At 22.5% G+C, this 13,316-nt stretch overlaps 1 long non-coding RNA gene across 3 annotated transcripts; it reads right to left on the bottom strand.

Moving 5' to 3' along the window:
• Positions 1–3,927: 3,927 nt before the first annotated feature.
• LOC114124228 (uncharacterized) lies at positions 3,928–7,851 on the bottom strand. Of its 3 annotated transcripts, none has more exons than XR_007605482.1 (3): positions 7,660–7,851; positions 6,412–7,392; positions 3,928–4,075 (listed from the first exon to the last, which is right to left on the bottom strand). It is a non-coding gene; the product is annotated as an uncharacterized LOC114124228 (long non-coding RNA). The 3 variants fall into 3 exon arrangements; XR_007605481.1 differs by lacking the exon at positions 3,928–4,075 and adding an exon at positions 7,467–7,566 and having other exon boundaries at positions 5,507–7,392; positions 7,644–7,851; XR_007605480.1 differs by lacking the exon at positions 3,928–4,075 and having other exon boundaries at positions 5,507–7,030; positions 7,108–7,392.
• Positions 7,852–13,316: the final 5,465 nt, after the last annotated feature.

Below are 13,316 nucleotides of genomic sequence, written 5' to 3'. Positions count from 1 at the left end.
AGTCATAATTACATAAGCATTAAAAATTAAAAATAAGTATTTTTTTTCATAAATTTAATATTATCATTTTATTCAATAAGTTATAATATATTTTTTCTAGATTCTAAATTACATCCGATGGGTATAGTTTGATGTGTTAGATATGAAATCTTATGTTTTAAATTAGCAAATTATTAACAAAATAGTCATATTTACACCCATATTCAATATTAAAAATTATTTTTTTTTTTTTATAAATTTAATATTATATTTTTATTCAATGAGTTGTATCATATTTATTATAAATTTTAAAATTCATCTAATGACTAAAATATCATGTTTTAGAAATGAAATCTTATTTGTTAAATTAGCAAATTATTAACAAAATATTCATATTTACACAAAAGTTAATACTTAAAAATTATAAATTAGTTTTTATTTTTTAATACATTTAATGTTATCATTTTATTCGAGGAGTTTTATTATATTTTTCATAAATTTTAAATATCATCTGATGGGTATAATTTCATGTATTAGAAATGAAATCTAATGTCTTAAATTACCAAATTACTAACAAAATAGTCATATTTACACATGTCTTAAAAATTAAAAACTAGTATTTTTTTTTTTTTATAATTTAATGTTATCATATTATGCAATAAGCTATAGTATATTTTTCCCAAATTTTAAAATTCATCTAATGACTATAATATCATGTTTTAGAAATGAAATCTTATTTGTTAAATTAGCAAATAATTAACAAATTAGTCATAAAGACACAAAAGTTGATAATTAAAAATTATAAATAAGTTTTTATTTTTAAATACATTTAATGTTATCATTTTATTCAATGAGTTATATTATATTTTTTCTAAATTTTAAAATGAACATTGTGTAAATAATTTAATATGTTAGAAATGAAATCTTATTTGTTAAATTAGCAAATAATTAACAAAATAGTCATAATTACATAAGCATTAAAAATTAAAAATAAGTATTTTTTTTTATAAATTTAATATTATCATTTTATTCAATAAGTTATAATATATTTTTTCTAGATTCTAAATTACATCCGATGGGTATAGTTTGATGTGTTAGATATGAAATCTTATGTTTTAAATTAGCAAATATTAACAAAATATTCATATTTACACAAAAGTTAATACTTAAAAATTATAAATTAGTTTTTATTTCTTAATACATTTAATGTTATCATTTTATTCGAGGAGTTTTATTATATTTTTCATAAATTTTAAATTACATCTGATGGTTATAGTTTGATGTGTAAGATATGAAATCTTATGTTTTAAATTAGCAAATTATTAACAAAATATTCATATTTACACAAAAGTTAATATTTAAAAATTATAAATTAGTTTTTATTTTTTAATAAGTTTAATATTACCATTTTATTCAATGAAATGTGTTATATTTATTCTAAATTTTAAAATTCATCTAATGACTATAATATCATGTTTTTGAAATGAAATCTTATTGTTAAATTAGCAAATAATTAACAAAATAGTCATAATTACATAAGCATAAAAATTAAAAATAAGTATTTTTTTTCATAAATTTAATATTATCATTTTATTCAATAAGTTATAATATTTTTTCTAGATTCTAAATTACATCCGATGGGTATAGTTTGATGTGTTAGATATGAAATCTTATGTTTTAAATTAGCAAATTATTAACAAAATATTCATATTTACACAAAAGTTAATACTTAAAAATTATAAATTAGTTTTTATTTTTTAATACATTTAATGTTATCATTTTATTCGAGGAGTTTTATTATTTTTTCATAAATTTTAAATTACATCTGATGGCTATAGTTTGATGTGTTAATATGAAATCTTATGTCTTAAATTAGCAAATATTAACAAAATAGTCATATTTACACATATTAACAACTAAGGCTGTTGAAAGCATACCTTTTTCAAGGGGTTGGATATAGGCAATATATTAACAATTTTATTATTAGCTGTGTGAGTGCGTACATAGTGATTGATCATTTAAATCTGTGAGTTCCTCAAACACATATTAATAATTAAAAATTAAAAATTTGTTTTTTTCTTTTATTAACTTAATATTTTAATTTTTTTCAATGAGTTATAATATGTTTTTTCTAATTTTAAATTACATCTGATGGTTATAGTTTGATGTGTAAGATATGAAATCTTATGTTTTAAATTAGCAAATTATTAACAAAATATTCATATTTACACAAAAGTTAATATTTAAAAATTATAAATTAGTTTTTATTTTTTAATAAGTTTAATATTACCATTTTATTCAATGAAATGTGTTATATTTATTCTAAATTTTAAAATTCATCTAATGACTATAATATCATGTTTTTGAAATGAAATCTTATTTGTTAAATTAGCAAATAATTAACAAAATAGTCATAATTACATAAGCATTAAAAATTAAAAATAAGTATTTTTTTTCATAAATTTAATATTATCATTTTATTCAATAAGTTATAATATATTTTTTCTAGATTCTAAATTACATCCGATGGGTATAGTTTGATGTGTTAGATATGAAATCTTATGTTTTAAATTAGCAAATTATTAACAAAATATTCATATTTACACAAAAGTTAATACTTAAAAATTATAAATTAGTTTTTATTTTTTAATACATTTAATGTTATCATTTTATTCGAGGAGTTTTATTATATTTTTCATAAATTTTAAACTACATCTGATGGCTATAGTTTGATGTGTTATAAATGAAATCTTATGTCTTAAATTAGCAAATTATTAACAAAATAGTCATATTTACACATATTAACAACTAAGGCTGTTGAAAGCATACCTTTTTCAAGGGGTTGGATATAGGCAATATATTAACAATTTTATTTATTAGCTGTGTGAGTGCGTACATAGTGATTGATCATTTAAATCTGTGAGTTCCTCAAACACATATTAATAATTAAAAATTAAAAATTTGTTTTTTTCTTTTATTAACTTAATATTTTAATTTTTTTCAATGAGTTATAATATGTTTTTTCTAAATTTTAAATTACATCTGATGGTTATAGTTTGATGTGTAAGATATGAAATCTTATGTTTTAAATTAGCAAATTATTAACAAAATATTCATATTTACACAAAAGTTAATACTTAAAAATATAAATTAGTTTTTATTTTTTAATAAGTTTAATATTACCATTTTATTCAATGAAATGTGTTATATTTATTCTAAATTTTAAAATTCATCTAATGACTATAATATCATGTTTTTGAAATGAAATCTTATTTGTTAAATTAGCAAATAATTAACAAAATAGTCATAATTACATAAGCATTAAAAATTAAAAATAAGTATTTTTTTTCATAAATTTAATATTATCATTTTATTCAATAAGTTATAATATATTTTTTCTAGATTCTAAATTACATCCGATGGGTATAGTTTGATGTGTTAGATATGAAATCTTATGTTTTAAATTAGCAAATTATTAACAAAATATTCATATTTACACAAAAGTTAATACTTAAAAATTATAAATTAGTTTTTATTTTTTAATAAGTTTAATATTACCATTTTATTCAATGAAATGTGTTATATTTATTCTAAATTTTAAAATTCATCTAATGACTATAATATCATGTTTTTGAAATGAAATCTTATTTGTTAAATTAGCAAATAATTAACAAAATAGTCATAATTACATAAGCATTAAAAATTAAAAATAAGTATTTTTTTTCATAAATTTAATATTATCATTTTATTCAATAAGTTATAATATATTTTTTCTAGATTCTAAATTACATCCGATGGGTATAGTTTGATGTGTTAGATATGAAATCTTATGTTTTAAATTAGCAAATTACTAACAAAATATTCATATTTACACAAAAGTTAATACTTAAAAATTATAAATTAGTTTTTATTTTTTAATACATTTAATGTTATCATTTTATTCGAGGAGTTTTATTATATTTTTCATAAATTTTAAACTACATCTGATGGCTATAGTTTGATGTGTTAATATGAAATCTTATGTCTTAAATTAGCAAATTATTAACAAAATAGTCATATTTACACATATTAACAACTAAGGCTGTTGAAAGCATACCTTTTTCAAGGGTTGGATATAGGCAATATATTAACAATTTTATTTATTAGCTGTGTGAGTGCGTACATAGTGATTGATCATTTAAATCTGTGAGTTCCTCAAACACATATTAATAATTAAAAATTAAAAATTGTTTTTTTCTTTTATTAACTTAATATTTTAATTTTTTTCAATGAGTTATAATGTTTTTTTTAAATTTTAAATTACATCTGATGGTTATAGTTTGATGTGTAAGATATGAAATCTTATGTTTTAAATTAGCAAATTATTAACAAAATATTCATATTTACACAAAAGTTAATATTTAAAAATTATAAATTAATTTTTATTTTTTAATAAGTTAATATTACCATTTTATTCAATGAAATGTGTATATTTATTCTAAATTTTAAAATTCATCTAATGACTATAATATCATGTTTTTGAAATGAAATCTTATTTGTTAAATTAGCAAATAATTAACAAAATAGTCATAATTACATAAGCATTAAAAATTAAAAATAAGTATTTTTTTTCATAAATTTAATATTATCATTTTATTCAATAAGTTATAATATATTTTTTCTAGATTCTAAATTACATCCGATGGGTATAGTTTGATGTGTTAGATATGAAATCTTATGTTTTAAATTAGCAAATTATTAACAAAATAGTCATATTTACACCCATATTCAATATTAAAAATATTTTTTTTTTTTTTTATAAATTTAATATTATCATTTTATTCAATGAATGTGTTATATTTATTCTAAATTTTAAAATTCATCTAATGACTAAAATATCATGTTTTAGAAATGAAATCTTATTTGTTAAATTAGCAAATTATTAACAAAATATTCATATTTACACAAAAGTTAATACTTAAAAATTATAAATTAGTTTTTATTTTTTAATACATTTAATGTTATCATTTTATTCGAGGAGTTTTATTATATTTTTCATAAATTTTAAATATCATCTGATGGGTATAATTTCATGTATTAGAAATGAAATCTAATGTCTTAAATTACCAAATTACTAACAAAATAGTCATATTTACACATGTCTTAAAAATTAAAAACTAGTATTTTTTTTTTTATAAATTTAATGTTATCATATTATGCAATAAGCTATAGTATATTTTTCCCAAATTTTAAAATTCATCTAATGACTATAATATCATGTTTTAGAAATGAAATCTTATTTCTTAAATTAGCAAATAATTAACAAAATAGTCATAATTACATAAGCATTAAAAATTAAAAATAAGTATTTCTTTTTTAAAAATTTAATATTATCATTTTATTCAATAAGCTATAATATATTTTTTCTAAATTCTAAATTACATCTGTTGAGTATAGTTTGATGTGTTAGATATGAAATCTTATGTTTTAAATTAGCAAATTATTAACAAAATAGTCATATTTACACACATGTTAATGATTAAAAATTAAAAATTAGTTTTTATTTTTTTATAAATTTAACATTACCATTTTATTCAATAAGCTATAATAAATTTTTTCTAAATTTTAAAATGAACATTGTGGAAATAATTTAATATGTTAGAACTGAAATCTTATTTGTTAAATTAGCAAATAATTAACAAAACTGTCATATTTACACATGTATTAAAAATAAAAAACTAGTAATTTTTTTTTTATAAATTGAAGGTTATCATATTATACAATAAGCTATAGTATATTTTTCCCAAATTTTAAAATTCATGTAATGACTATAATATCATGTTTTAGAAATGAAATCTTATTTCTTAAATTAGCAAATAATTAACAAATTAGCCATATTTACACATATTAACAACTAAGGCTGTTGAAAGCATACCGTTTTCAAGGGGTTGGATATAGGCAATATATTAACAATTTTATTTATTAGCTGTGTGAGTGCGTACATAGTGATTGATCATTTAAATCTGTGAGTTCCTCGAACACATATTAATAATTAAAAATTAAAAATTTGTTTTTTTCTTTTATTAACTTAATATTTTAATTTTTTTCAATGAGTTATAATATGTTTTTTCTAAATTTTAAATTTCATCTGATGTGTATAGTTTGATGTGTAAGATATGAAATCTTATGTTTTAAATTAGCAAATTATTAACAAAATATTCATATTTACACAAAAGTTAATATTTAAAAATTATAAATTAGTTTTTATTTTTTAATACATTTAATGTTATCATTTTATTCAATGAGTAATATTATATTTTTTCTAAATTTTAAATTACATCTGATGGCTATAGTTTGATGTGTTAATATGAAATCTTATGTCTTAAATTAGCAAATTTTTAACAAAATAGTCATATTTACACATATTAACAACTAAGGCTGTTGAAAGCATACCTTTTTCAAGGGGTTGGATATAGGCAATATATTAACAATTTTATTTATTAGCTGTGTGAGTGCGTACATAGTGATTGATCATTTAAGTCTGAGAGTTCCTCGAACACATCTTATAATCTTATAGGGATATATTATGTATAAAATAATTTTATAAAATAGTTAGGGCTAATGTTACGGGTTTTGTATCAAAAGAATAAAATAATATTTTGCTGCTTGTCTTGATCCAGTTTTTTACTCTCGAGTCACTTGTTTATTCTGTTCGTGTACTTGTGTGTTATTGCTGCCAGATATGTTATTTCCTCAGTATGGGCTTTGCTGCTATTAACGTTGTGCTGGAATTATCCAGCTGTTTATCTTGACAATCTAAAAAGGAATGTGATTAATTTTTGTTCCTTAATGTCCCAAAAATTATTAGAATTAGTCTAGTCCCTTATTGTTCATTGAATTTTACGTTCACTTATGTCGTCAGATTGAAACCTGCATGATAAATTTAGTTCACATTTGATAGTATATGCGTGGTTTCTGCAGTAGTTTTTACTGTGGTAGTTCCTAAGTCTCTTTGTAAGTGGTGTTGGTATTTATTAGGATTCCTATGTTTGTATACCATGAAATTGTTATTCTATAATAAATACAATATAAGGAGTTATTAAAAATTTTGACCTAAAAATATGTAATAATAAGAAGATAGAAATTAACTCTGAGAGTTGGGAAAAGTACTGATGTGATGCACTATTTTTACCAAAAACCAATGTTTTTCATAGACTAATAATACAATATGGTTTTAGCTTATCTATTGGGTTATGTATCAAAAAATTAAATTATATTCTATTCATCGCTTCAATTCTTTTTTCCACTGTGATGGGTTTCCTTGTTCTATGAAGAGTGTACTTGTTGATAGGTGCTGCTTAATGTTTTTTTCCTCGTTTACTACTTTGCTGTTATTGATTGTACTGGAATCACCCATCTGTTCCTCTTTTCTATCTGAAATTAAATATGATTAATTTGTGTTCACTTACATATCTTTAGTTAATTTAATAGCAGATTATATTATATACTTTAATAGTAGGGTTGTTAAATTAGAAACTATCTAATCCCTAATTTTTAATCCACGTCCGCATATGTTAATATCATTACAGCAATGTACTATAGCCTGAGCTATAATCAACGACGGAAATAGAATATTAATCATCGGAAATTAACAAAATAATAAAAATATATTGAAATATTCTTACCATTTATTTATTTTACCTGTACTTCACAACAACTATTCACGGTTGCTTATACGGTGTTCATAATTTTGACTGGTGAATTGCGTTGATAAAACGTTTTGAAATATATTGTAGGCGATTAGGTACTGTCTCATGAATTTTAGAATATAATTTTTTCTTTAATTCATTTGTTTTTAGTGTTGCCGTGTTGGTTTTTTAGTTAAAATATTATTATAATATATCCGTTGTTATCATTATCAGTTATCAGTCTATCACTATTTTATATCATATTACCATAGAATTTTTCTGGGCACTGAGATAGATAAGATAATATACCTACTGGAGCCATTGAAATATAGAGTTCAATGACTGGAGCGCGGACTCGCCATTTTCCATAGATAATAAAGATAGGTTATTTTTATTATTTATGCTATTTTCACAATGGTACAAAAAAGGTGCCATCCCGAATCCCGCCTTCCCCCACCATTTGATGGCAAAACCGCTAAACATTTCATTTTTACATACGATGGACGTGTAGTTTTTATTATTTTCGTTCATAATTCTTAATTTATTTAAATTATTTTCTTAATTCTTTAACAAATTAAATGTAGTAATAATTAGTCATTACATTAATTAATTTAGTCATTAAAACATTGTTTAATAGGTAGTATTTAAACATACCTATAAAGTACATTTGCTTAAAATACTTACTATAATACTACCTATACATAATAAAATAATATAATATCAAAGTTTTAAACATCTAAATTAAGTGGGTTTTCTTTTATCACTGACTTAAAATTAAAAACTTTAAAACATTTTTAATCGTACCTAACGCTGTTTATTATTATACATATAAAAAAAATGTTTTAAATTCTAACATTTTAGATACCACGGACCCCTTTACCAATTTTTTTTTTTTTTTTTGATTACTTTTTTTTACATCTCACGTTAACATAACCAAAATATAAAAAAATATATATAAATATATACATATTTTATATTTATTAATTAGGTGCATAAGTAGACATAACAAAACATGTTAATTAAATATTTATAATTATACCTTTTCACGATGTTTTAAGGCTACCGCGGATCCCGGACACGAGTATTGCGAACCCCCAGGGCGCCACGGACCACAGATTAAGAACCGCTGTTTTAGAACTTAAATATATATATTATACTTATAATATTACTAATATTGTAGTAGACACATTATAACATTCCCTAAAATCATACATAGAAAACAAATTAAGATCCCCAGTCTCCCACGTGACAGGTGGGGATACTTATAGTTACCACTATTAATACTACCGAGGACTGTAATGAAAAGTTAAAATTATAATACCTATTAAATGTCTTTTTGTTAGATTTTTTATCCACATTAACCATAAAAAATGGTAATCATTAAGTTGGTATAGTCGTATATAAATAGGTACTTCATAACACCTATGATTTTTTATATTTTAGATTTAATACTACAACAGTAGGATGATTATTCCCATCATTTTCGTAAATCCTATCATTTTGCCATCGGAAACCAACCCCGAAGTTTGAAATTGAAGCATTATTTCGACAAGTTATGCTGTACTGTTTGGTGAATATGTCTGCATATTGTTTCTCTGTTTTGATGTACTGTAAACGAAATAGATTTTCGTTATACTTATCCCTGATGAAGTGGTATCTGACATCGATGGGTCCTTTTGTGAAACTCTGGATTTTTCACAAGTCGAATTGTACTTTGGTTGTCCATGTGCAATGTTGGTTGTTCGTACTGTATATCATTGTTGATTTCCCTGATTAATTTGTTGATCCATACCAAATTTTTAGTTATATTATATTTATTATATTTAGTTATTATTAGTTATAATATAATATTCCAGTTATAACACCAATACACAAATAAGGTAATAAATAATCAAACTATAGTCTGTCTCACGAAAGAAAGGTACCGTTTCGCATAATATGTAGACTATGGACCACGGATCACCTGCGGCACAACGCACCATTACCAGATTGGGAAAAATTACTTTACTACCGAGCTGTCTCGAACTTTCCCAATCTGGTGGTGCGTTGTGACACAGGTGGTCCGTGGTCCACAGTCTACCTACATGTGCGAAACGGTACCTTCTTTCACGAGACAGATTATAAAACCAAATCTCATAAATATCTAACATTGCTAAAATCTTCGAAAAATAAGTAAAAAAAAACAACTAACCAATTATCTTGAACATAATAATCTATTATTATCTTGTACTCAATTTGATTTTTGACCGATTAAAAACATAGAACAAGCAATTGAAAATGTATCAATCTATATTGTACTAACTATGCATGCACAACTGTCAAGCAAGTTACCTATGTTAATAAGAAATTATGTTAATATATACTAATTAAGATTTTAAAATTTTTACATTTATTTATTAACCTATTAATCATTTATATAGACCTTGGTATTTTCTACTAATCAAGTTGTATTAGTATTTGTATAATAAAGTATAAAAAAATACACATACAACATTAAACTAAACATAAACTTAAATTTTTTAAAATTAAAAATAATAATACCACAATTATGATTGAATAGTTTTAAATTGCTAAAGAACAAGTGAGAACAATTTTTGCCATAGTGAATTAAAACATTTAACAAGTAGGTACTACATAGCTACACAGAACACATGTACATTTTTCAATCCAATAATTAAAACTCAGAGATGAGAAATACAATTTTGAGATATGAGATTCTTTTATTCTCTTAAATGTGTCATTAATTGTTTCATTGTACGTATTTTTTTAATTAAATAGTCTTTTTGTTTTTGTAACATTTTAATTTGCTTTCTCTTCTTAAACAACATTGTTTTTGGTTGCATTCAAAAATGTTTTCTGTTTCTTTAGACTAATCAGATCTTTATTAGTAAAATATCCAATGAAACATTTTCTTTTTCTGAAAAATTAATTTAAGATACAAAAACTTGTGTATTTATTCTCTTATAAATGTTAAAATACCTACTAAATTCAAAGATACTTTACATTTTATGTGAATATGTGATACTATTTCATAAATATAACAAATCTCAACTTATTTATAATTCAATCATACCTTGATTTAGAAAATTCTGGAGTTATCAAAGAACTATTCATACTAATTGAACTTGATTTTTAGGGGTTTTAGTATATAAAATATTAAATGCATAGTTTTTATCTGAAATTAAAACAATAACTGCTTAGGTACCTACTAGGTATTGATTAAATATCTATTTTGTATTAAATACCTATTAACATAAAACATTTTATATTCTCAATATTCCATGTTATATTGCCTTTTTGTGTAATTATAATTTTTTTCTATTTAATTTTAATTAATAATTTGCATAGTATTATATTTTTACAAATTATTATATGTTTCATTCATACTTAAAAAAAAATAAAATAAAATATGAAGTAAGTATAATCAGAGCCGTGCAGTGGGGGGCCTAGAGGGCTGTGCCCCGGGCGCATGGTTTAAACTGTTTAAAACATTTTTTTTAGAATATAAAGGGGCTAATTTTTTTAATTTTTCCCCGGGCACTAAATCTCAATGGAAGGGCTTTGTGTACAATAAGATATATATCATCATATAGTTAGAAACAAATTGAATTTTGCCATTAATCTTTTGGTTTATTGTAAATTGTAATACATTGAACATAATAATTTTTACTTTGCTTTATGATCTGGGAGGTCTGTTATAGATCAAGAAGATAGATATTTCTCATCATCAAAATATTCCATTGATCCTATAAATATGTTTAACAATAAAAAATTATATTTATGTAGGTATAAAATGTTTAAGGATATTTACCAGAATCTTCATTGAAATCATTAATACTTGAATTTAGAAAAACAACAAACTCTCCTACATTACAAATAAGTGCTTTTTTAGGATTTGTAATTAATTTTATTTATTAGTTATTAGTGTTTACTATAATTATAACCAACTATTGAATAAATATTATAACAATACATTACTAATATTTCAACATAAATCTACTAATATACAAACTAAATTTTATACAATAAGTATACAATATTATATGAATGTAGGTAATGTATAAGTGTAAAACATACTTATATTAAATATACTTGGGATAGCATTTTTTTTAAGAAAGTATTCCCCAATTTCCCTCGAATCAAATAGGCAAAAACATCAAAATGATCCCTGCCTACAACACTGTATGCTTTAAGTACAAAATTAGGATTTACTTTTGTATTACAGCAGTCCAATTTTTACCCAATTTGTCTTTTGGTACTCTAGGATGGAGTTTCGAATTAATTATTAACATAATTATAACTAATTAATTTAAATAAGTGTTTTACCTATGAAGTTTAATTCTTGGAATTTTAGCAATGTTTGGGAAATAACAACTACACTGCAACTATGCATATAATATTATCAAATGTGGACTAATTTTTTCACACAGGTTTTGATCTGAAACTATCAAGCATTAGACTGTCTTTAATTTCAAACCACTACTAAGATATATATGATCACCTATTAAATTAACTATAAGGACGTTGGTGTATAGAAATTATTCATATTTCGTTAGGTTATGAGTTATGACTTACTTCAGGTGATGTTGCATAACAAATCGGGGGATATTTTCGTTTTTAATGTCCGAGCGAGCGCAGCGAAAAAGTGGCAACGCTAGTTCCAGGTTAAGATCCCATATAATTACTATCTCAATCGAACATTCTTCCAATATTGGAACTATAATTTTGAGAATAATTTATTTGCCATTTTAGATTCTGAACGGAGTGATGAATGTATTGATTTTACAATGATGTATGTTTTTTTTTTTGTGTGTCTGTGTACAGCATAACTAGTCGAAATAATGCTTCAATTTCAAACTTTGGGGATGGTTTCCGATGGAAAAGTGAATATCCTTGGTGCATTATAGAGGTAAAAACTAAAAAGTAAACATTTTCCAACAGTTTTCAAAAAAATCGAGAAAAACAAAAAAAATGACGGAAAAACGGGAATTTTTACACAAAACCAGTTTTCGACCGAATCGATTTTTTTACATGGTTGTAATTCAAAAACTAATCATTGTAAATATTTGAAATTTTCACCAAATGTTTATGTTAGTGTTATCTATATACAGTTAAATTCAAAAAATTTTGATTTTTTTTGAGTTATTTATAGACCACTGAAATTTTCGATTTTTAAGCGAATTTTTTTTTTGAAGTGTCGGTAAAAATTTTGGGTGACCAGAAAACTTGAAAATTTAATACAAGGGTCCTTATGAGTTGTTCTTATTGTAGCTAAAAAAATTAAAAATCGTTAGTCACAATTTTTTTTTATAAGCGTTTATAGCTCAAATTTTTACGAAATCTGTCGAAAACGCGAACATTTGCAAGTAATATTGAAGTTGAAAAATCATAAAATGTTTTGTGTTTATAACTAAGGATTAAAAATACAACACTAAGTTTTCCATAGGTTTTTCTTCAAGTAGCTATAGAGAAAACTCGAAACACCATTATAGGAAGAATTTTAAGTACGTTTGAATTTTAAATTTTTACGAAATCGCGTAACGATAACGATTTCTCCTCAAACGATTTTAAATATTTGGTATTATTCAAAAAGTATAAGTCGTAGATACTTGAAAATTTTACCAATTATTTAGATTGGCATTTTCTTTACATGATTTAATTTTCGAAATA

Source organism: Aphis gossypii, chromosome X (assembly GCF_020184175.1).
Source record: "Aphis gossypii isolate Hap1 chromosome X, ASM2018417v2, whole genome shotgun sequence".
NCBI classification, from domain to species: Eukaryota; Metazoa; Arthropoda; class Insecta; order Hemiptera; family Aphididae; genus Aphis; species Aphis gossypii.
The sequence above is the reverse complement of the archived record's forward strand: the minus strand, read 5'-3'. Positions and strand labels throughout refer to the sequence as shown.